The following is a 23,615-nucleotide window of genomic DNA, read 5'->3' as shown; positions in this document are numbered from 1 at the left end:
ACGTTCCATCCAACTATTATACAAACTCCACGATAGCTAACAAAGGGTAGTGTCCAATATATTGCGTTCCTCCCAGTTGATTGATACTCTTGGAAATCCAGTAAAGATCAAATTTACTGCTAACGTAACACTCACCCACGTCTACATATCAGGCAAATATTTCAGCAAAAGGTGCATATATCCATGGACAACTGATTAACATTTAAAAAGGGGGAGCTTGTGTGGTCTGTATATCTGAAATAAAGTAAGATGGGAGGTATTCCTCTATGGCAGTGTAAACAGACATGCTGTTACTTTTCTTTCCCGTTTAGAGCTGAAAGGCCCCAGACCGTAAGGTAGATAACTGTGTACTATCTGCTTACATTATGCTAAGTAAAAGGATACGTATACAACTAATGTGACATTTTATTACGGCAATGTTTAGCTCTCCAGGAGCTGTCAAGTCATTTTGGCTTGACAAAACTGGAGAGCGAAAAGTTGCCGCAATAAAATGTCACATTAGTTACCCATGTATCTTTTTACCAAACATATTGTCAGTAATTCTACCGCTATTACTGGCTACATTATCTATCACTAACCCCCAATGAAATCAAGGAACCCCAATGAAATCAAGGTACTGTAGTATTAGACTGGCAATAGTGCGAAGTTGCATCAGATGACACGCTGTTTGGTACAAATGTAACATCTCTCCGATCTAAGGCAATCTTCTCGATTTCTTCTTGAAGTTGTTGGAGAATTTTCTTATGGATGAATTCCTACTTTCCCGATGGCTGCAACAGGAACACGTGACATATGGCATATATGCTTAAACTTAATGTCTTTCACAGTTAATTTACTAGTGTTTATCTGTCAACAGACACACTGCTAGAGATAGCGTCGCACGTCTGCTCTGTCAAAACACTTGACGCACTTTGATCTTCAGAGTAATACGTCCGCTCTCTGTGATGCTTATTGATGCTCTTTGATGAGTAGAGAGTAAATACGCTCTGTGATAATTGTTGACGCTCCTTGGTATATAGTACAGTACGTAGCGTCTCTGCGCTAATTATCATATTATAAATGGGGCACAGTACCGACAAATTTAAGTAAGACAGTTGGAACTAATGGACTGATCACCTCTCCAATTCTTGTATTTCTGGTATTATAATCGCCCGTATTCGACTGAAGTCTGCTGAGCAGGAGAAACGGAGAAACATTTCAAAAGATACCTTGGTGTTGCACATTGTGGCGTGCGCTGAGTACCTTATAATTTATTCGGCACTGATCACACAACCAGTTCTTTAGTTCCTCTGTACCAGCCAAACTGGCAGGTCGGCGTGGCTGCAAAGGGACCCCGGTCACGCTGATTCGCTGTCAGGTTTATACGTCAACCAATTGCGTGAGAACTTGCCTGCAACCTAATTGATGTCATGTTTTCACACCTGGTTGGGGAGCATACTCTCACTGAGGCTGGCTGAGCACACATATACTGGACTATGTATGAGATAAAAACAGCATTAAAACGAGTACTCTCACTTTGCGCGCGCTCTCTCTCTCTCTCTCTCTCTCGTTAACAACTTGCTGCTCTATTCAACGTTGTTTATATTGTAAACATTAGTGGATGGAATATGCGGGTACTCATCATCTTTATGATAATTGCTGATGCTCTTTGATCTATAGAGCAGTACGTCCGCTAGCTGTAGAATCTGTTCATGTTCTTTGGTCTGTAGAACAACAAAATAGTTGTACCCCGGTTTTTACACCCTCTTATGTACACGGAATACAGTACCCACAAATACTAGAAGAATGAAACACATGTGCAATATTATTTGTTTTTATTCATCTTTATACTTCGGTCGAATTCAGGGGTAACTAGAATATTGGAGACTATACAAGAAGAAGAGATTTTGAAGTGTTCAGGCTCTCAGTCTTGGTAGAAATGAAGAAGTCATCTAGAGGTGTTCAATCTTTCCACTTCTATCAAAGCTTAGGGATCGAACTCCTAAAAAAATGCCACTTTTTCAGTTACCTGAAGTATATTGGTCGACTTCATATTTGACAGAAGAAACGTTTCGGCAATGAATGAGCCACGTGAAGCATTTGTTGCAAATGTCTTATTCATCAGCGCTCTCACTGACACCAATGTTTCGGTTCCGTGTATTATTCATCTTTGGTAATTTATAAAATTTATTAAATCTATGGAATAAATAGTTTAACTCAACTAAATATTAAATGAACATGATCTTAAACGAGTGACTTGGGAAAATGTGGATGTGATCTAAGTGTGGCGGTATTGATACGAAATATAATGATGAATTACACACATGTACAACATCTGCGTATCTTTATTTTGTAGACGTTTCACCAGCCAGTGGCGTTATCAATACAACATAGAAAACTAGAGAGGTAGAAAATGAGGTAATCAGTCCCTCAGTCTCCTGTATTGTATTAATAATCCCACTGGATGGCGAAATTCGTCTACATAAGAAAGATACCCAGATGTTTCACATGTGTCTAATTCATCTTCTCGGTATTATATACCACTGATATACACGAAATATAATTCCGTATCCACATTGGTTTGGTTGTAGTTGATAGCGTCATAGCGCCATGTGCTGGCAACCTTCCACAACTCCTTGCAACGAGACGGGAGTCTTTCTATTCATTATATTTCTTCTCGATCAAATTAAATATTTGATATAGGTTGTGTTAGCCTAAGTTAATATTTTCCCGTTGTTAACATCCAGTAGCGATGTAGGTAGTGTTAGTGTTGGTATCCACATGCTCGCTGGTATCCCCACACTTGTTCGGCATCCACACGCTTCCTGTATGGTATCCCCCACTCTCGATGTTAGGTATCCACACGCTTGCTGTTTGGTATCCCCCACTCTTGATGTTAGGTATCCATACGCTTGCTGTTTGGTATCCCCCACTCTTGATGTTAGGTATCCACACGCTCGCTGTTTAACATCCCCCACAAATTCGCTGTTTTGTTATCCACACACTACTTGGTATTCCACACACTCGGTGTCTGGTATCCACACGCTCGCTGCTTGGTATCCCCCACACTCACTGTTTGGTATCCTCCACTCGCTGTTAGGTATCCACACGCTCACTGTATGGTATCCCACACACTCGCTGTTTAGTATCCATACCCTCGCTGTTTGGTAATGTAATTGCTGACGCTCTCTCGCGTCCTTGATTGCAATTGATACATTAGGATTAATGTAATTTTGTGCCCAAATACTTGCTTGTTACTTGCTACTTTGAGTAACTTCAGTAGACTAACGTAATCTATCTAGCGCATGTAAACTATATTTATTCATGTCTAATAATAATTTTTTTTTGTATATCAACAGTAGTGGTGAATTGTATTGATGTGTGAAGGAGATAGTTGTAGACAAGGTGAGTGTTGAGTGTGTAGAGTGATGTGCAGGTGACTGCTCTAAGCAGGGGAGTACACGACACTACCACTCACATACACACCTTGACATCACTCAAGTTTTCTTTCTCGCAGTTAATGAAGCAACCGATGTCCTAATTGCCTCGCATTCCACTATGGTAGAGTGGAATGTCATCTCCTACCTGTCACACGTGACTACTGCTATATGATGTAGTCTCCACCACTACGATAGAGCCTTATGGAGTTATGCTGTCTTTACACTGGTGTATGGACATATATGTATGCAGTTACGCTGGTGTGCCGCCCTAGTACAAGTGAAACACTGAAAAATTTCAGAAGTGTATGGCACATGAGTGACTCCTTTTTAATATATATATATATGTCGTGCCGAATATGTAAAACTGGTCAATTAGCAAGAACTCATTTCAAATTAAGTCCTTTCTAAAATTTTCTCTTATACGTTTAAAGATATATTTTTTTAATTAACGTTAATGTACAAAAATTTAATTTTGCTCCAATAGAATCTTAGAAAACTTACCTAACCTTATTATAACAAGAACAATTTATTTTAGCCTAACCCAACTAAATATATTTTAGATTTGTTTACAATAATTTAATACTAAACAAACACAGTGAAATATATTTATTTCGTTAGGTTCAGAATGATTTTGGCGAAATTATTGCATACACAAATTTTCACTTGTCTTATATGGCAAGATGAGCGTTGCTATTTAAGCCAAGATCGCAAGTTCTGCTTATTCGGCACGACATATATATATATATATATATATATATATATATATATTGGATTATTAAAATGAGACATGAAAAAGACCGTTTGTCGTGCTGGGGAGGGGGGTATTGCGCCCCCTGAATGGAACACAATGTTTATATATATATATATATATATATATATATATATATATATATATATATATATATATATATATATATATATATATATATATACACACCCCAGTTAGGGTCGTTATTTTGTCTCCTTGTTCCTGACGCTGTTCTGCTGATTGTTAAGTTGTTGTTAGGCGAATTGTTCGTCTTACTGTTCAAGGAAGCTATTTTGATTGCCTGGTTGGTCAAGAAGTTTGCCATAAAGATGTAAATTGTGCCTTCAGCACTACTACTACGAGAGAAGTGTAGGAGCTTATATCCTATATTATATCAAATTGATTTACTTTGATTTTTGTCGACCTAGACAACTTTGTGAATAAATATCTTAATTTTAATTTCTTTAGTTAGTATCCTATCAGTTGCAGTCCTAAAGCTTATAGTTATTTATAGTTATTTATGTTTTGTGCAATGTCATTTATCAGTTGTTGACGTTTTAATTTTGACCTTTTTATCTTCTGGAATGTTTTTCTTTCGTCTTTCTGCTTTTATGACATTTAAAAACTAAAAGAAAAAACGGAAGGTGGGGAGAGAGCCATTTTTGCATGTAGTCCCTGTATGAGCGTGCAAGTCGTCTTCTATCCATCTTTTGCATGTACTCTCGTACACTTTTGTGTTTACATCATAACTCTACGGTGGTAGCCTCCGTGGACCTCAAGTGGTGAATATTCATGTGGAGACACCTGCAGTGGCGGAGAACTCGTCATTACCTGCATCATTACCTACACTCGTAAACACACCGACTCTGCCCAGGCGTTCCAGACACGCCTGTTAAACGCGCCTCAAGTGCAACACAGTACTGGCTCTATGTTGTTGATGGAGAGATGGAACCCTGGTCAGGGAAACGAGAAAAGTGATGGTGGTATTTGCGTCGTCAGCAAGAATGTTTGTACGTTACTTGCATGATGCTGACGAATTATCTCACTCGGGTTTATATAGCCTAATTTCGTGTGATCTCTGTAATCATGGGACAGTAGTGGCAGTAAAAGTAAGCATTCATACCAAGAATAGTGTCATAATAAATGCATGCACTTCACGTACATTATTGTAGACTTTAGATGGACGTGATGATGGAATCTGTTCCCTTCCTGGCTCTGTCTCTCACCCATCACCAAGCGGATCACGTAGCAGTAACTTCAGCTCTGCTGGAACAAAACGTTTTAAGCTCCCGTAGCTGGTAGACCTAAAGTGGAATACTTGACAATGTACTCATCACCTTGCTGAAGTCTTTCAGCTCAGGATGATATATTTCATAACCTTATGTATGCAACTCATTCTGAGTGATCGAGTATGACAGGGAAAGTTAACTATCTTTTGTTCCCATAATATAACTTCCGTTTAGGGTAGCAGCACACTGCTAGTGTTCCCACGGCTAGGTTTATTAAAACACAGAACACGGAGGCTGTATCGTAGGTGTCTTGACACGTACTTCTGGTGGCGCAGCAGAGCTGGGAGACGCTAAGACTGATGACCAACAGTTGTCATTGTTTCTCATGCGGAATGAGCGTTACCACGACCACTGCATCATGCCAAGAAGCCAAGTGTACCTACCTACCTACACACACACACACACACACACACACACACACACACACACACACACACACACACACACACACACACACACACACACACACACACACACACACACACACTCACTCTTCAGTCTGGAGGTCCCAAGGTGGTAATTGCAGTGATGTATAACCCACCGCAGAATAGTAGAAGGCCAAGGCAAGAGTACGATGAGAGTAATAGAGCGATGGTTGACACACTAGCTGAGGTGGCCAGAAGGGCTCATGCGAGTAGGGCAAAGCTACTGATCATGGATGACTTCAACCATGATCAGTCACGGGTCTCAATCTTGAGACCCGTGCCAAGACTGCGGTCTTGGCGAACATTATACATACACCCCAAGTAGATCTGTCTGTGACTTGAAAAAGCTCACTGTGTGGGCGAAACGTTGTCAATAAAGGATCACATTATACTGCATGTGTGTTTATATTTCCATTGTGTCGGTATTTTATACCATTTATTTCCCTCAGTTGTATGTATTGTGTCCAACACTTGGTGGTGTACCCCACCTCTCCATCTTTCTGGAGTCCCTTCTGTCTCTTCTGTGAACACTTCTTTGAATCTCATGTTGAGTTCCTCACATACTTCATGGTCGTTTCTTGTGATCTATCCTCCTTCCTTCCTCAGCCTGATTACCTGGTCCTTGACTGTTGTTTTCCTCCTGATGTGGCTGTACAACAGCTTCGGGTCAGATCTGGCTTTCACTGTTAGGTCATTTTCATACTGTCGTTGGGCCTCCCTTCTTACCTGTGCATATACATGTCTGGCTCTACGACTTCTCTCTTATTCTCCTGGGTCCTTTGCCTTCTATACTTCTTCCATTCTCTAGCACACTTGGTTTTGGCCTCTCTACACCTTTGGGTGAACCAAAGGCTCATCATGGCTTTCTCGTTATTTCTGTTACCCTTAGGTACAAACCTCTCCTCAGCTTCCTTGCATATCTGAGTACATGTCTGAGAGTGTGCAGGGGCTCACATGTAGGTCACAACCAGTGTGAAAGAGCACAAGTGAAGGAGCACTTGCCATAAGTGAGCTCTTCAGAAATGGCAAAAACTAATATTTCAAGAGGGATGAAGATTCATTTGAGTCCACGTCGTACCCATAGCACGCTCACTAGAGTTGCTCACAAACTGCATATGGCAGTGAGCACACCAACAATCACGCTGCAGCCTCAACAATGAGCGGTGATGGTGGGTCGTGCTGGAACAATCATGCTCTTGCTGTTCACTGACGGCCCACGATGAGCTCACACGATAAGCGGCCAGGATAGTTTTAGCCGAGATATAAACGCGGATGATGATGAGGATGAGTGACGGCATCCTGGCCGCTGATCTCCCCTGTAAGGGGTACAATGCCCGCTGATGAGTTGGATCCTCCGGTGGTCTAGTGAACGTTGCGCGAACAATGGAATCTTCAGTCTTCGTGATCGCCACAGCCCGTCAACAAACACAGGATTCAGCTATCAATAATTGCCAGAAAAGCCGCATCTACAGCCCTTGCTTAATTTCTGGAAGGGTTAAAATATATTTAACAATAAATATCATCGCACCTGCATTTTATGGAAGCAATAAAATAATGTATTTAGGAAAAGGAAGAACGAGTTAACTACACGGTAACCTATAGTTATCAAGATTAAAGAGAAGTTTTTGCAAACCTCTCTGCGCACTATAGCCATAAAAGGCTCATATCTGCCGGTAGATCCTTGGCTCGCGCCTGGGCTTCATTGTTCAAAATTACTTGAAGGTATTTCCACGATATTTTTTTTTGTGAATGGGGTTCAAATGCGCTATGGTCACAAGACTATCATTAACTAGTTTGGTATAAAGTTTGGTAATTGATACCGACAAGTGATTTAAAGAGACACATGAACAAACACTAGGACATATTTATTAAAAAACGTTTAGGTCCTGAGACCTTGATCACGTCTCAGTCCTAAGACAGAAATGTTTTCTAATAAATATGTCCCAGTGTTTTCTTATCATTTTTTTAAACCACCCATAGTTACGCCTCACTTTGACAGACAAACTGCTGTTGTACTGAGACTATATCAACCAAGTCCAGTAATGACACTACTTCGATCTAGCATGGAGGAAAGGTTGTATTACTGTACTGTCTGGGGAGTTTCAAAGTGTGCTGTCGGGTCTAGGGTCGGCAAAAGTTGTATGGGTTTAGGTCTTACTAATGAGATTTTATTATAATGGTGTTGGTTTAGCAGGTATGCAAGGGTAGTGTGGGTTTAGATCTGCAAAGGTAATGTTACCTTAAATTTGCAAGGTGATATGGGTTTAGAATATAGAAGGTATTGCGATACTGACAAAATGGATAGAAGAATACAAATGGATACATTTGATGCCCTTGTGCACACACTTGGTTCACTTGTCCTTTCATTCAAAGAAGTTTAGGTCTTACTTGTGGGGATTTGTTTATTGATGAGGTTTGGCCTTTAAGGTCAGATTAAGGTCCAGCTGTCAATGGATAGTTTGTTTTACGTGGTAGCGAGGCATGGGGAGGCAGGCAGGACCACCCAGAGTTAGGGACTCGTCACTTGGAAATGTGCTGATGCTGGGGGCGTGGCAGACCTCGGGTGGTCGAGGCAGGGAGTGGAATAGAGGCAAGGAACCTCAAGGTGAATCAGTCAACTCCTTCGAGATGTGTGGGAAGCTCAGGAGGAGGGAAGAAGAGAAGAAGGGAGGAGGAGGAGGATGTGCGAATCAAAAGGGTGTCAAGGAATCACCACTCAAGCGATCGATGTTGACTCTTGAGAACATCATGGCATCCTGGGAAGTAAGGGAGGAGACAGTTGCCTCACTGTAGTTTTTATTTGGGCACGAGAAGACAAAGAAGACAAAATATAAAATATAGACGATGCTACAAATAAAGGAGAATGGATGATGATTGGAAAAGAAGGCCATACTCTAGAAACAACGAAATACTAAAGGGACGAAGGAGAACAGGAATTAATGAGGAAAGACAGAGAATAAAGGGGAGAAGAGAATCATAAATCAAGGAGGACAGAGAGGTCAGAGTGAGGGGGGTTGAGGTTGCTTGGGAGGAGAGCGGCGCGAATGGACTGCTAGATCACCTGTGTAGCAACAACTCCAATATTTTTTACATGTCCAGCGATTTGTGGCCTTCATGAATATGCTAATTTTCTTCATTCACAAAACCAAGAAGTGTTCAAGCTAATCTTAAATATATACATTTTTGGCGGAGACAAAGTCGTCCCTAGAAGGAGCGGTCTGAGAGCAAGTTAGTATGACAGATAACCTGCAAGCAAATGTGGTAATACAAAGACACTTTGCAACACGAAATTTTACATACATCTCGTAACCTTGAATCAAAAACTTGGACATCCGTCGCCCACTCGACGCCCACAGGATATCACCACGTAAGGTTTACTGCACAATTTATACGTAAATACTTCCGATACACAAGTGATTCAAGGTTGTGCTATTACTCCTGGTGGGTGCACAATGGTCCACCCGTTTTTGTCCCCCCTTTTATAGTTCCTGTGATCATCACCCGTGCAGAAAGGTCTAGTTTGACTGACTTAATCAGTCATACTGTTGGTAATCGCGGTGCATAGTTTAACATAGGCACTACAGCACAGCTGAACATATGATAAATTAGACACATGTGCAAAATTTGAGTATCTTTCCTATGTAGAAGTTTCGCCAGCCAGTGGCTTTATCAGTATAATACAGAAGACTGGAGAGGTAGAAGATGAGGTAATCAGTCCCTTATCGTAGTAGCAGGTGTTAAGTAACGTCTAAAGCACAGTCTTCTGTATTGTATTGATAACGTCAATGGCTGGCAAAATGTCTTAATAGTAAAGATACCCAGATGTTGCACATGTCTAATTTATCATCTCGTTGGTTCTGTATACTGTTGATATTCAACAGCTGAACAGAGTGATTTGCAGGAACTTGTTAAGCACCCTCTTGAAAACAAGGGTCTACTGGTAATTACAGACACTATAAATAAAGCTGGTATAAACCTTGGTAATAAATACCGACAAGTTGGTTTAGAAAGACACGTAAGCAAACACTATGACATATTTATTAGAAAACGTTTCGGTCCTGGGACCTTGATCACTTAGAAGTGATCAAGGTCCCAGGACCGAAACGTTTTCTAATAAATATGTTATAGTGTTTGCTTACGTGTCTTTCTAAACCAACTATAAATAAAGAAAAGTTTGTTGACCAGTCTTGGACACCTTATTCTTATTGAGGTATCTGTTAGTGTACTTACTGCGCCCTTACCTTTTAGTGTGCGCTGTGCAGTCTGCCCTTCCTCCTGCTTTTTGAGAGTTGTAGATATGGAACCTGTTTAGAAATTTCTTTGAGTAAATTATGATACATCTTTGCCGTCTGTACCACAGGGATTACAGTTTTAAGGAATGTTCAGTCTTCTAAAAAAAAATAGGTGCGTGAGGCTGAATGAAAGAAGATAAAACAGCTGGGGTAGATGCGATTAAAACAGAAATGTTAAAAGCAAGTTGGGATACACAGTTTTGAAGTGGTTGGTTTATTTCTTCGGTACATGCTTGAAAGTAGGCTAATTACCCAGGGATTGCAGTGAGCATGCAAAGTTCCTTTGTATGAGGGAAGAGATCATAAAAGAGAATGTTGAGTATACCGGCTCAAGTGTATGGTAGGCTAAGTATCTCAAGAATTATAGGTATGACAGAGAGGAGAACTGGAGAGGAATAGTGAGGTTTTAAGACGGGTAAGGGATGTGTAAACCTTATTTATACTGAAGGATGTAAGTGGATTTAGAAAAAGCAAATGATAAGTGTAGATAAGGAAGTAACGTGGCAGAAGTTGCAAATATGTATGGAATTGGTGGTAGGTTACTTATAGGATAACCAGACTCAGGTTAGGGTATGTAAGAGAAACAGAGGGAGATTATTTTCTTGTAAAAATAGGCCTTAGACTGGGATGTGTAATGTGATCATATTTGTTTAACATATTTACAGATGAGTTTGTAAAAGAAGTGAATGTTAGAGTTTTGGGGAGTGGTGTGGGATTGTGTGTTCAGATATTTGGGAGTGAACTTGTCGGAAGGTGGTTCTACGAAATATGAGGTGAACCATAGAATTAACGAATGGTAAAAAAAAGGGGGGTGGTTCATTGAGACATTTGTGGATACATGGAGGTAAAAAAACCGGAATGTACCAACACTGTTGTATGGGAGTGACGCATGAGTTTTGAATATTGGAGCGAGGAGGAGGCTGGAGGCAGTAAATATACCGTGTCTGAGGGCAATGTGAGTGTGAATATTATGCAGAGAATTCGGAGTTTGAAGATTAGGAAGAGGCGTGGAGTTACCAAAAGTATTATTCAGAGGGCTGAGGACGGGTTGTTGAGGTGGTCTGGACATTTAGAGAGAATGAAAAAAAATAGGATGACTAGGAGGGGTGGGGGTCATCCTAGGAAAGGTTGGAAGGAGGGGGTAAAGGAGGTGTTGAGTACTAGGGATTTGGACGTCCAGTAGGTTTGTGTGAACATGTTTGAGGAGTGAGCGGAGGCAAGTGGTTTTTTATGATTTGAAGGTTGCATTTTATGAACTGATTTTTGGAAACCGGTTAGCCGGACTCGAGTCCTGGAGGTGGAGGTTCGGTGCCTACACTCTAGAGAAGTGAGGATGCTACGGTTTGGAGGGTCATCTAAACTGTGATGTCAGCGTGCTTATGGCAAGACTGTGATTGAATAACTAAGATAAGTTTAGATATTTTTAGTATTTCAGCCTTGATTTTTTGTTTACGATGAGCAGCAGCGAGTGGTGTAACACATCCCTGGCTGACCAACGTGTCACACATTATGTAAGGGAACAACATCCTACAGTCTGGGACAGTTGATATTAAAGACCCTGGTCTCGATCACCATAGTAGGCAGGAACACCAAGGAAAACAACCTTTTCTTCCGCCTGTGATTGTATCTCTGAATCCCTACCATGTTTTCCGTCTTACACTGCTAGTGTCCCCAACATATTTCTCCCCATGAGGCTGGTGGGTCTCATGCATTTCCTCCAGTATAATGCTAGTGATGTCAATGCTTATAATGCTGGTGGCTCCAACACTTTTATATGTACACTGAATCATAATTGCATTCGTAATGTATCTGATTTTAATTGTTCTTTATAATTTTAATTATTGCTTACAAGGTTATTTTTGCATTGTTGCAGGCAGCTTCACGATAACAAGATTCATACCATAGAACGTGGCGCCTTCCAGGACCTCCAGCAGCTGGAACGACTGTAAGTATTGCTTCAAGTTTAGCAAAGTTACCAATACTTTTCTGCTCAGTCTCTGGACTCGTGTATTTCTGTAAACATTTGACTTCCGCCCATACTATGACCTTTGGGCTCACAACAGAAAGGGCTCGGATTCAGTCCCGGGCACGAATGGAAACATTGGACATATTAACACCTACTGTCCGTCTGGCAGTAATTAGGTATCTGGGTATTAATCGACTGGTGTGGCTGCATCCTCGGGAAGAGGCTTAAATGACCTCATTGGAAATAAAACAGTCGTTGATGCCATCTTGGGTTATTAATCATTTGGGTTAATAATCCAAACAAAAATCTACATATGCTGATCCTGTATATCAAAGAGTAAATAGGTAACCCTCCCCCTCTTCCCTAGAAAGGAGGAAGGACCTGAGGACCAAGACATAAATAGACAACGCCGACTTTTTTTGGGATTATCCTTGGTTATTAACCCTACGGGGCTCGTAACCCTCCGGGGCTCGTAACCCTCCGGGGGTTCATAACTACGTCTGTATTACTCAGCACTTCCCAGGAAGCTCATCACAGCTTTTCTGTTCGGCGCAACAAGGAACTTCGCAATCGGCTCCATTTTGGTCCAGAGAAAATCGTTTGAAAGAGTAACGTCTGAGAGGAAACAATAGGAGCCATACATAACCACCTTCCGCATGATGTATGCAGGTGATTTTCTGTGTGTGTGTATATATATATATATTTGTGTGTTTTTGTGTAATTAAAGTGTGCTTAAGAATACCGTCCGAGAGTAACTGTAAATAGAAGATAATTATAGATACAGAGGCCGGGTGGTTTAGATACACTATTTTTCTAACTTCGGATTGCGCCGTTAATCGATCGGGTCACAGTGCCTTGGTGTTCGTTTTTATCTCAACGTGCCGTCAACCGAGTATGGAGAGATTCTATCAAAATAGTTAAGCTGTTGGCTCAATGCAACCAGCCAAACATCCGAGCAGCTAGAAGCGATGGACTGATAGTGCAGACTGGTTTTTGCGGGTCTATATATATATATTTGTGTGAGGGGTCTTTCTGGATATGTCCAGTAGGTCATTAGACCATTCTTTTACGTCGCGTCCCACTGTGTCTAAGAAAGAAGGTCGGAGGAATCAGAGCCAACGCTCTTATCAACTCCCTACGCAGCATTGTTATCGTGGCAGCAGAGACGAGTCATCCCTGATGTAGCCACCATGATAACCATTTCTTGGTTCTGGATTTCGCAAGGCTGCGAGGCCACACTAAGAAGTTATAATTAAACTGAATTCTATCATTTTAGCCAGAAGATATGCTGTAACAGATTCTGAGCTGTTTCTAAGTTTTTTTTTTTTTTTTGAGTGGCCACAGCATGCAGAACTACAAAGATCACTTTAGCTGGCATTATTGCTCTACGAAATATAAAAACAGGAAAACAGAGGAACATGGAGACAGTCTTAATTACCTCTTCCTAAACTTCTCCGGATGTAAATTAACTTCCTACAACTGTTAGAAAAAAAAATCCAACATCATTGACGAGGTTCTGCGGAAAAATAATTTCCCATATAAGAGAATGGATAAGACTGGAGACACTGATGCCCACGATGCCTTCTTCCTCCTCACTAGATGCCCGTGTCTCCGTAAGGTAAGCCTACTTTTTGGAATATTCTCCATCCTTCGAGAGCCCCAGTACGAAATCTTTGCCAAGATATACATCACAGCACCGTATCATCCTTTGCGGATGACACTAGGATCTGCATGAGGCTGTCATCTGCTGAGGACGCGGTTAACCTCCAAGAAGATATAAACAAAGTTTTCCAGTGGGCAACGGTAAACAATATGATGTTCAATGAAGACAAATTCCAACTACTCCGTTATGGAAAACTGGAGGAGATAATAGCTAGAAGAGTATACTACAGACTCTGGCCATACAATAGAGCGGAAAAATAATGTAAGGGACATGGGAGTAGGTAGTAATGTCTGAGGATCTCACTTTCAAGGATCACAACAGTGCCACGATCGCACGTGCAAAGAAAATGATAGGATTTATAATGAGAACGTTCAAAACGAAAGATACCAAGCCAATGTTGATCCTTTTCAAATCACTTGTTCTCTCTAGGCTGGAATACTGCTGTACATTAACATCTCCATTCAAAGCAGGTGAAATCGCAGATCTAGAGTGTACAGAGATCCTTTACTGCACGTATAAGTTCTGTCAAGCACCTTAACTACTAGGAACGCTTGGAAGCACTTGACTTGTACTCGTTGGAACGCAGGAGAGAGAGAGATATCATAATCTACACTTGGAAAATCCTGGAAGGAATGGTCCCAAATCTGCACACAGAAATCACTCCCTACGAAAGTAAAAGACTGGGCAGGCGATGCAAAATGCCCCCAGTTAAAAGTAGGGGCGCCATTGGTACACTAAGGGAAAACACCATAAGTGTCCGGGGCCCAAGACTGTTCAACAGCCTCCCATCAAGCATTAGGGGAATTGCCAATAAGCCCCTGGCTGCCTTCAAGAGAGAGCTGGACAGATACCTAAAGTCAGTGCCGGATCAGCCGGGCTGTGGCTCGTACGTTGGACTGCGTGCGGCCAGCAATAACAGCCTGGTTGATCAGGCCCTGATCCATCGGGAGGCCTGGTCGTGGACCGGGCCGCGGGGGCGTTGATCCCCGGAATAACCTCCAGGTAACCAGGAAGTCAAAATGTTACTGAAATGTAGAAGAATGGGCGCCTTCTACTCTATCTTGCCGTCATTCTCATCCTTCTAACCAGCGTCCAATATACTAGTGAAACAGATTTTGCTAGACTACACATGTAGTTCAGGGAATGGGAGCACGGACCAAGCTTAACTACAACACCAGTCAGTTTGATGTTCTCACAGAGACACCAACAAGATAAGCTTCAGTGAAGCAAATAATCTAGTGGAGAAAGTCACATCACAGATAAATGTTGTCATGACTCCAGGATGAAAGGTCGGAACAGGTGACCACATTCCCTCTCGGCTTTGAGAGACTTTCCTATAAACGAGTTGCGATCTCTTCCTGGCAAATATTTACAGCTATTTGCACTACAGATTCCGTGATAGATTGCAGCAAATGTTAAATCTGCGAGACAAATAAGTTTATACAGTGACTATATCAACATAGGTATTCTGTACGTTCTGTACATACTGAGGATAGCAAAAATGTGATATTCAATCGCACGTGTACAGTGACAAATCAGTTTCATTGACTCCGACGAAAAAGGCGAGTTAGGAGTCTTTTTTTTTATTTTTTAACTGCGACAATATTTACCAATCAGAATTTTATACACTGATTTATCTAAGCAGGAGACTTCTGTCAGAGCTACAGCTTATCTTATTGCCACCTTCCTAAAATTATAACCATATTGAGTAAGGCATAAAAATTAATAGTGGGCGTCTACTTTGCAAACTGAAGTGTTTATCATGTTAATGACACTAAAGTTAACTTGCAACGTTTAGCTTGACTCTGATTATTACCTGTTCAGTATCATCACTGAAGGTACTAGACTCATTTAATGGCTTAACAACATGATCATTGGAGAAGTCAGGTATAGATACTAAAAAAATCAGAGAAAAGTGAATTCATTCACGATTTTTATAGATACCATCACAGACTGAATTGTACATGATATAGAAAGTACTCTGAAGGAAGATGTTTTATATAAATTGGGTTCATTTCTCTGTAGCATTACGAATAATATTAGGAGAGAAGTAAATAATGAAAGTAAATGTTATAGGAATGCTGGTAGAAGACTGAGCAGAACTTTAACTCCCTGTGATAGCATAAACGTAGATAAGTATGTTTACGGAGCAAGTTGCCATGTAAAAGCACTGATGTAATAAGACACCTGTGCAACATCTGGTTATCTTTATTGTAGACGTTTCGCCATCCAGTGGCTTTATCAATACAGATGGCGAAACGTCTAAAATAAAGATAACCAGATGCTGCACATGTGTCTTAACTTTCATCTTGTCGGTATTATATACCTGTCTTGCACAACTGATGTAGTAGTCTGGCTTAGGCTGGATTACAAGTACTTCTGGCAGTTTGGCAGACATGATGTTCATACTAAATGCAAAGTATATGGGTAGCCTCATGGTCTGTATATTGAAGCACTATGTGTTTGAATATAGAGATAAACTATATGATAACCTGTGTGATATATTAAAATAAAAACCAGACATATTTAGCAAATATCCTAAATTTACTTGCACAGGTAAAGCAAACTGTAGATAGAAATCGAAATGTACTCCCGTTAGCCCTTTTGGGGACCTTTTTGTATCCATATGCTCTTGCCTGCCATCCACGGGATGGATTTGCGGTGCATAATCAACTAGCTGCTTCGGCGGCAAAATCTAAATTCTAAATGTTACCAGCCAACCCACCGATCGAGTTGAAATAGGAAGGTCTCTCTCTTACGTTTATTGTAGCTGGAGGACTCGGGTAGCTGTTATCTGTGAGAAATTAATGTAGTATTGTTGGCCGTCTTCCTGTATCCAGCTCCTTTTCTTTGAATGTTTTAATATGTGAGTGGTAGTATGTAGGGCTGTCAGACTGATGCCTAAGTATCCCCCTAAATCCAGTAGTGAGCTAATAATAATATAATTGACCTAAATAAGCATCTTCACTCGGGTCATGCAGAGTAATTATCTTCACTTGGGTCATGCAAGGTAATTATCTTCACTCGGTCATGCAGAGTAATTATCTTCACTCGGTCATGCAGAGTAATTATCTTCACTCGGTCATACAGAGTAATTATCTTCACTTGGGTCATGCAAGGTAATTATCTTCACTCGGTCATGCAGAGTAATTATCTTCACTTGGGTCATGCAAGGTAATTATCTTCACTCGGGTCATGCAGAGTAATTATCTTCACTCGGTCATGCAGAGTAATTATCTTCACTCGGTCATACAGAGTAATTATCTTCACTTGGGTCATGCAAGGTAATTATCTTCACTCGGTCATGCAGAGTAATTATCTTCACTCGGGTCATGCAGAGTAATTATCTTCACTCGGTCATGCAGAGTAATTATCTTCACTCGGTCATGCAGAGTAATTATCTTCACTCGGTCATGCAGAGTAATTATCTTCACTTGGGTCATGCAAGGTAATTATCTTCACTCGGTCATGCAGAGTAATTATCTTCACTCGGTCATGCAGAGTAATTATCTTCACTCGGTCATGCAGAGTAATTATCTTCACTCGGTCATACAGAGTAATTATCTTCACTTGGGTCATGCAAGGTAATTATCTTCACTCGGTCATGCAGAGTAATTATCTTCACTCGGGTCATGCAGAGTAATTATCTTCACTCGGGTCATGCAGAGTAATTATCTTCACTCGGTCATGCAGAGTAATTATCTTCACTCGGTCATGCAGAGTAATTATCTTCACTTGGGTCATGCAAGGTAATTATCTTCACTCGGTCATGCAGAGTAATTATCTTCACTCGGTCATGCAGAGTAATTATCTTCACTCGGTCATGCAGAGTAATTATCTTCACTTGGGTCATGCAAGGTAATTATCTTCACTCGGTCATGCAGAGTAATTATCTTCACTCGGGTCATGCAGAGTAATTATCTTCACTCGGGCCATGCAAAGTAATTATCTTCACTCGGGTCATGCAGAGTAATTATCTTCACTCGGGTCATGCAGAGTAATTATCTTCACTCGGGCCATGCAAAGTAATTATCTTCACTCGGGTCATGCAGAGTAATTATCTTCACTCGGGCCATGCAAAGTAATTATCTTCACTCGGGTCATGCAGAGTAATTATGTTCACTCGGGTCATGCCGAGTAATTATGTTCACTCGGGTCATGCCGAGTAATTATGTTCACTCGGGTCATGCCGAGTAATTATGTTCACTCGGGTCATGCCGAGTAATTATGTTCACTCGGGTCATGCAGAGTAATTATCTTGACTCGGGTCATGCAGAGTAATTATCTTCACTCGGGTCATGCAAAGTAATTATCTTCACTCGGGTCATGCAGAGTAATTATCTTCACTCGGGCCATGCAAAGTAATTATCTTGACTCGGTCATGCAGAGTAATTATCTTCACTCGGGCCATGCAAAGTAATTATCTTCACTCGGGCCATGCAAAGTAATTATCTTCACTCGGGTCATGCAGAGTAATTATCTTCACTAGGGTCATGCAAAGTAATTATCTTCACTCGGTCATGCAGAGTAATCTTCACTCGGGTCATGCAGAGTAATTATCTTCACTCGGTCATTCAAAGTAATTATCTTCACTCGGGTCATGCAGAGTAATTATCTTCACTCGGGCCATGCAAAGGAATTATCTTCACTCGGGTCATGCAAAGTAATTATCTTCACTCGGGTCATGCAGAGTAATTATCTTCACTCGGGCCATGCAAAGTAATTATCTTCACTCGGGCCATGCAGAGTAATTATCTTCACTCGGTCATTCAAAGTAATTATCTTCACTCGGGTCATGCAGAGTAATTATCTTCACTCGGGCCATGCAAGGTAATTATCTTCACTCGGGTCATGCAGAGTAATTATCTTCACTCGGTCATTCAAAGTAATTATCTTCACTCGGGTCATGCAGAGTAATTATCTTCACTCGGGCCATGCAAAGTAATTATCTTCACTCGGGCCATGTAAAGTAATTATCTTCACTTGGGTCATAAGAACATAAGAAAGAAGGAACACTGCAACAGGCCTACTGACCCATGCGGAGCAGGTCTATGTGCCATGCAAAGTAATAATCTTCACTTGGGCCATGCAGAGTAATAATCTTCACTTGGGCCATGCAGAGTAATAATCTTCACTCGGGTCGTGGGTTAATTATTGCGCTGGTTCACTACTTTCCACGATTTACTGGACAAATCATTTCACGTTTCGACATAATTTCATTATAAAAAAATATGTAAATTGTAATAACAAAAGGGTAACTGGGGATGAGGGAGAGGAAGGTTAGACAAACATAATGTAATTTACCATTAGTTAAACACTTCAACTATCACAAAAGTTTACCTTTGCAGTTCTACAGCTGAAATACTACACTGAATACTTATCACAAACATCCCTCACCATGTTGTAGCCACAACACTCTCCACTCTGTTATTTGAGCAGCCTGCCGGCCTTTTCCTTATTCCCTAGGTCATTTCCCATCTTTTTTTTATACTTGTGGCGAGAAACAACGAGTCCTTCCCAAAGACAATGATTTCAAAATGGATCGCAATAACGTAAATTTTAAGTAATTAAAATTGTAAAATTCACTTCAGACAATTAACATATAGTAATCTTGACCCATGTTTTATTATGATAAGAACAATCTGACTTCAGATCATGAGTTGGATAAACTTAAGAATCACCATTTGTCGTTCTGGGTAGTATAACTCAGTCACCTCACTAAGACATTTGACAGACGCAGCCAAGAAGCGATAGCACATAAAATAAGATCAGTGGCTGTAACAGGAAAAAATATGCAAAGAGATTATTTTTTTTCCGAAGAATAACAAAGAGCAGTGGTAAACAAAGCAAAATCTAGCACTAGCAAGTCACAAAGAAAAGACTTCCATTGGGTAGTAGAAAAATAGCATGTGTTCATTGGCGACAAATTCCAACTTCTCAGATATAGAAAGAATGAAGAACTCAAAAATGAGCACTGTGTGCAAGACACAGAAAGGAGCATGCAAAAGATCTGGGAATAATGTCAGATGATCTTTTATTTAGAGAATATATTAAGGCACATGATGCGAAAACCAGAAATATGATAGGGTGGATTATAAGAATTTTCAAAACTAGAAATAATGCCAGTAGACATACTATTAAAATTTCGTGTGTTCTCTTGCTTAGAGTACCGTTCTGGGGAGATGTAAGTGCTGGAACACACACACACACACACACACACACACACACACACACACACACACACACACACACACACACACACACACACACACACACACACACACACACACATACACACACACACACACACACACACACACACACACACACACACACACACACACACACGTTTATTGCTCGCATAGGGGCAGTAAAGTATTTAAACTCCTGGAAATGTCTCAAAGTACCGAAAACTTACTCCCTTTAATGGAAGAGAGACAGTTCCGACACAAAAAAGCGAGACTGTGCCTGTAACTCTTTTAACAAATTAAGAATACCAGCTACGATCACCCTCAAAATAGTTCCCTTCTGAGTTGACACACAGCTGCATACGATGCTGCCAACGTTCAAGGCAGTTCCGCAGATCATTTTCTTGAAGGCTGTTGAGGTTCTCCGCCGTTTTTGCTTTCACGTCTTTTACCGACAATAAAATGGGTTCCTTCGAGCACGGACTTGATCTTCGGGAAGAGGTAGAAGTCGCAGGGAGCCAGATCTGGCTAATACGGTGGGTGTTCAAGCACAGTGATGTTTTTATTAGCTAAACACTGCTTCACAGACAAAGCGTTGCGCGGTGGCGCGTTGTCTTGGTGCAAAATGCACCCGTTTCTCCACAATCCTGGTCGTTTCCTTCTCACGCATTCGCGCAGTTTCATAAAGATTTAAATGTAATAATGCTGATTTACCGTCTGGCCCCTGGGAACCCACTCTGCCATCACAATACCATGTATATCGAAGAAAACAATCAACATGGCCTTGAACTTCGTAAGACTGGTGTGCATGGACTGCCTGGGCGATCATTATCTTTCACGCTTTCTCTGCCTTCAGAAAATCATTTGTGCTATTCAGAAACGCGTGTATGAGACATGCACTCCTCACCGTAAGCCGCAGTAAACAATTGAAAAGTTCCCTTCACGGATTTCTTCAGTTTCACAAGAAACTAGATGTTAACTCGCTGTTCACCTTTGAACTTCGATATTTTCCGACCTCGGGTAAGAAAAAGTGTATATTTGAACACGTGTCCACTCGTACTGAGTGAAGTGATCGAGTTGATCCTTGTCTCATTGTGACAGGTTAGATCATGTTCTGTAATCATCTCTTTGTCTCTCCCCTCCCACTCTTGCTTCCTGAGCTGTAAGTTTAGTCTCGTATAAGTGGAAGATACTTGAAGGTTTAGTGTAAAACCTGCACACTATCATATAATGCTTAATAATTCGCAAACAGGCGAAATTATTTATAAACATTATCTCTCAGTCCAAAGCAGGATTCGAACCTGCAAACTCGGCTCAGAGTACGCAATACTTAATCTACACATCCAGACTCCAGATATAAATATGGGCGCCTAGCCGAAGCTAGACGGTCTCTTCCCCATACCCCGGAGCACCAGGCTTGTGCAAAGTTATTTCATCAAATCCTGCAGCTTGCAGTGAAATGCGAAACAGATTATGAAATGCTTAACAATTCATAAAATTATTGACTTCCATATAAGTGTATCAAGAGAGAAGTATGGGAGGAAGTGTAAAATAAACCCAGTCGAAGCCAGGGACCCCATGAACACAGTAAGAAAACACTGTCAACATCCATAGGCCTCAAAATACTACCAGCAGACATCAGAAATACTGCCGGAACAAGTGTAGAAATCTCAGGGAAAACGGGATCACCATCTCTTCCAAGTACCAGATCAACCAGGCTGTGATGGATATATGAGACAGTAGGCCAACGACAGCAACGGGTTAGTGTACCAGGCAGGGCTGCAAGAATAGGAAAACTTTTGAAATCGATCAAAGGTGTAACACAGGTATCTGTTGATAGACCACTTTATGTAACGTAAACTCCACCTCTCTCTCTCTGTCTATCTGTGTATCATATATATATATATATATATAATTTTTTTTTTTCAACAAGTCGGCCGTCTCCCACCGAGGCAGGGTGACCCAAAAAAGAAAGAAAATCCCCCCCAAAAAAATACTTTCATCATCATTCAACACTTTCACCACACTCGCACATTATCACTGTTTTTGCAGAGGTGCTCAGAATACAACAGTCTAGAAGCATACACATATAAAGATACACAACATATCCCTCCAAACTGCCAATATCCCAAACCCCTCCTTTAAAGTGCAGGCATTGTACTTCCCATTTCCAGGACTCAAGTCCGACTATATGAAAATAACCGGTTTCCCTGAATCCCTTCACTAAATATTACCCTGCTCACACTCCAACAGATCGTCAGGTCCCAAGTACCATTCGTCTCCATTCACTCCTATCTAACACGCTCACGCACGCTTGCTGGAAGTCCAAGCCCCTTGCCCACAAAACCTCCTTTACCCCCTCTCTCCAACCCTTTCGAGGACGACCCCTACCCCGCCTTCCTTCCCCTATAGATTTATATGCTTTCCATGTCATTCTACTTTGATCCATTCTCTCTAAATGACCAAACCACCTCAACAACCCCTCTTCTGCCCTCTGACTAATACTTTTATTAACTCCACACCTTCTCCTAATTTCCACACTCCGAATTTTCTGCATAATATTTACACCACACATTGCCCTTAAACAGGACATCTCCACTGCCTCCAACCGTCTCCTCGCTGCTGCATTTACCACCCAAGCTTCACACCCATATATATATATTATAATATATTATATATATATTATATATATATATATATATATATTTATATATATATATATATATATAATGCCGTGCCGAATAGGTAAAACTGGTCAGTTAGCAAGAACTCATTTAAAATTAAGTCCTTTCAAAAATTTTCTCATATGTTCACAGATATATTTTTTTCATTTATGTTAATGCAAAAATTAATAATTTTGTACTAAAAAAATCTTAAAAAGCTTACCTAACCTTATTATAACGAGCAAGCTAATTTAGCCTTATTCAACTAATATATTTTAAATAAGTTTACAATAATCTAATAATAAACACAATGAAATATATTTTTTTTCGTTAAGTTCAGAGTGATTTCTGCGAAATTATTGCATACACAAATTTTTGCTTGCCTTATTCACAAGATGAGCGTTGCTATTTAATTAAGCCAAAGTCGCAAGTTTTACCTATTCGACACGATGCGCTTATATATATATATATATATATATATATATATATATATATATATATATATATATATATATATATATATATATATATATATTTTATCACACTGGCCGATTCCCACCAAGGCAGGGTGGCCCGAAAAAGAAAAACTTTCACCATCGTTCACTCCATCACTGTCTTGCCAGAAGGGTGCTTTACACTACAGTTTTTAAACTGCAACATTAACACCCCTCCTTCAGAGTGCAGGCACTGTACTTCCCATCTCCAGGACTCAAGTCCGGCCTGCCGGTTTCCCTGAACCCCTTCATAAATGTTACTTTGCTCACACTCCAACAGCACGTCAAGTATTAAAAACCATTCGTCTCCATTCACTCCTATCAAACACGCTCACGCACGCCTGCTGGAAGTCCAAGCCCCTCGCACACAAAACCTCCTTTACCCCCTCCCTCCAACCTTTCCTAGGCCGACCCCTACCCCGCCTTCCTTCCACTACAGACTGATACACTCTTGAAGTCATTCTGTTT

At 40.8% G+C, this 23,615-nt stretch overlaps 1 protein-coding gene across 1 annotated transcript in view; it reads left to right on the top strand.

Moving 5' to 3' along the window:
- Positions 1-12,095: 12,095 nt before the first annotated feature.
- The window catches only part of LOC128696874 (protein slit), a gene marked incomplete in the record, with an annotated part of 659,908 nt that continues 648,388 nt past the window's right edge, over positions 12,096-23,615 (top strand). Inside the window, 1 exon segment of the mRNA XM_070096038.1 lies at positions 12,096-12,118.

The sequence above is a fragment of the Cherax quadricarinatus genome, chromosome 52 (assembly GCF_038502225.1).
Source record: "Cherax quadricarinatus isolate ZL_2023a chromosome 52, ASM3850222v1, whole genome shotgun sequence".
NCBI lineage: Eukaryota > Metazoa > Arthropoda > Malacostraca > Decapoda > Parastacidae > Cherax > Cherax quadricarinatus.
Note: the sequence above shows the minus strand (reverse complement) of the source record. Positions and strands in the feature narration are given on the sequence as shown.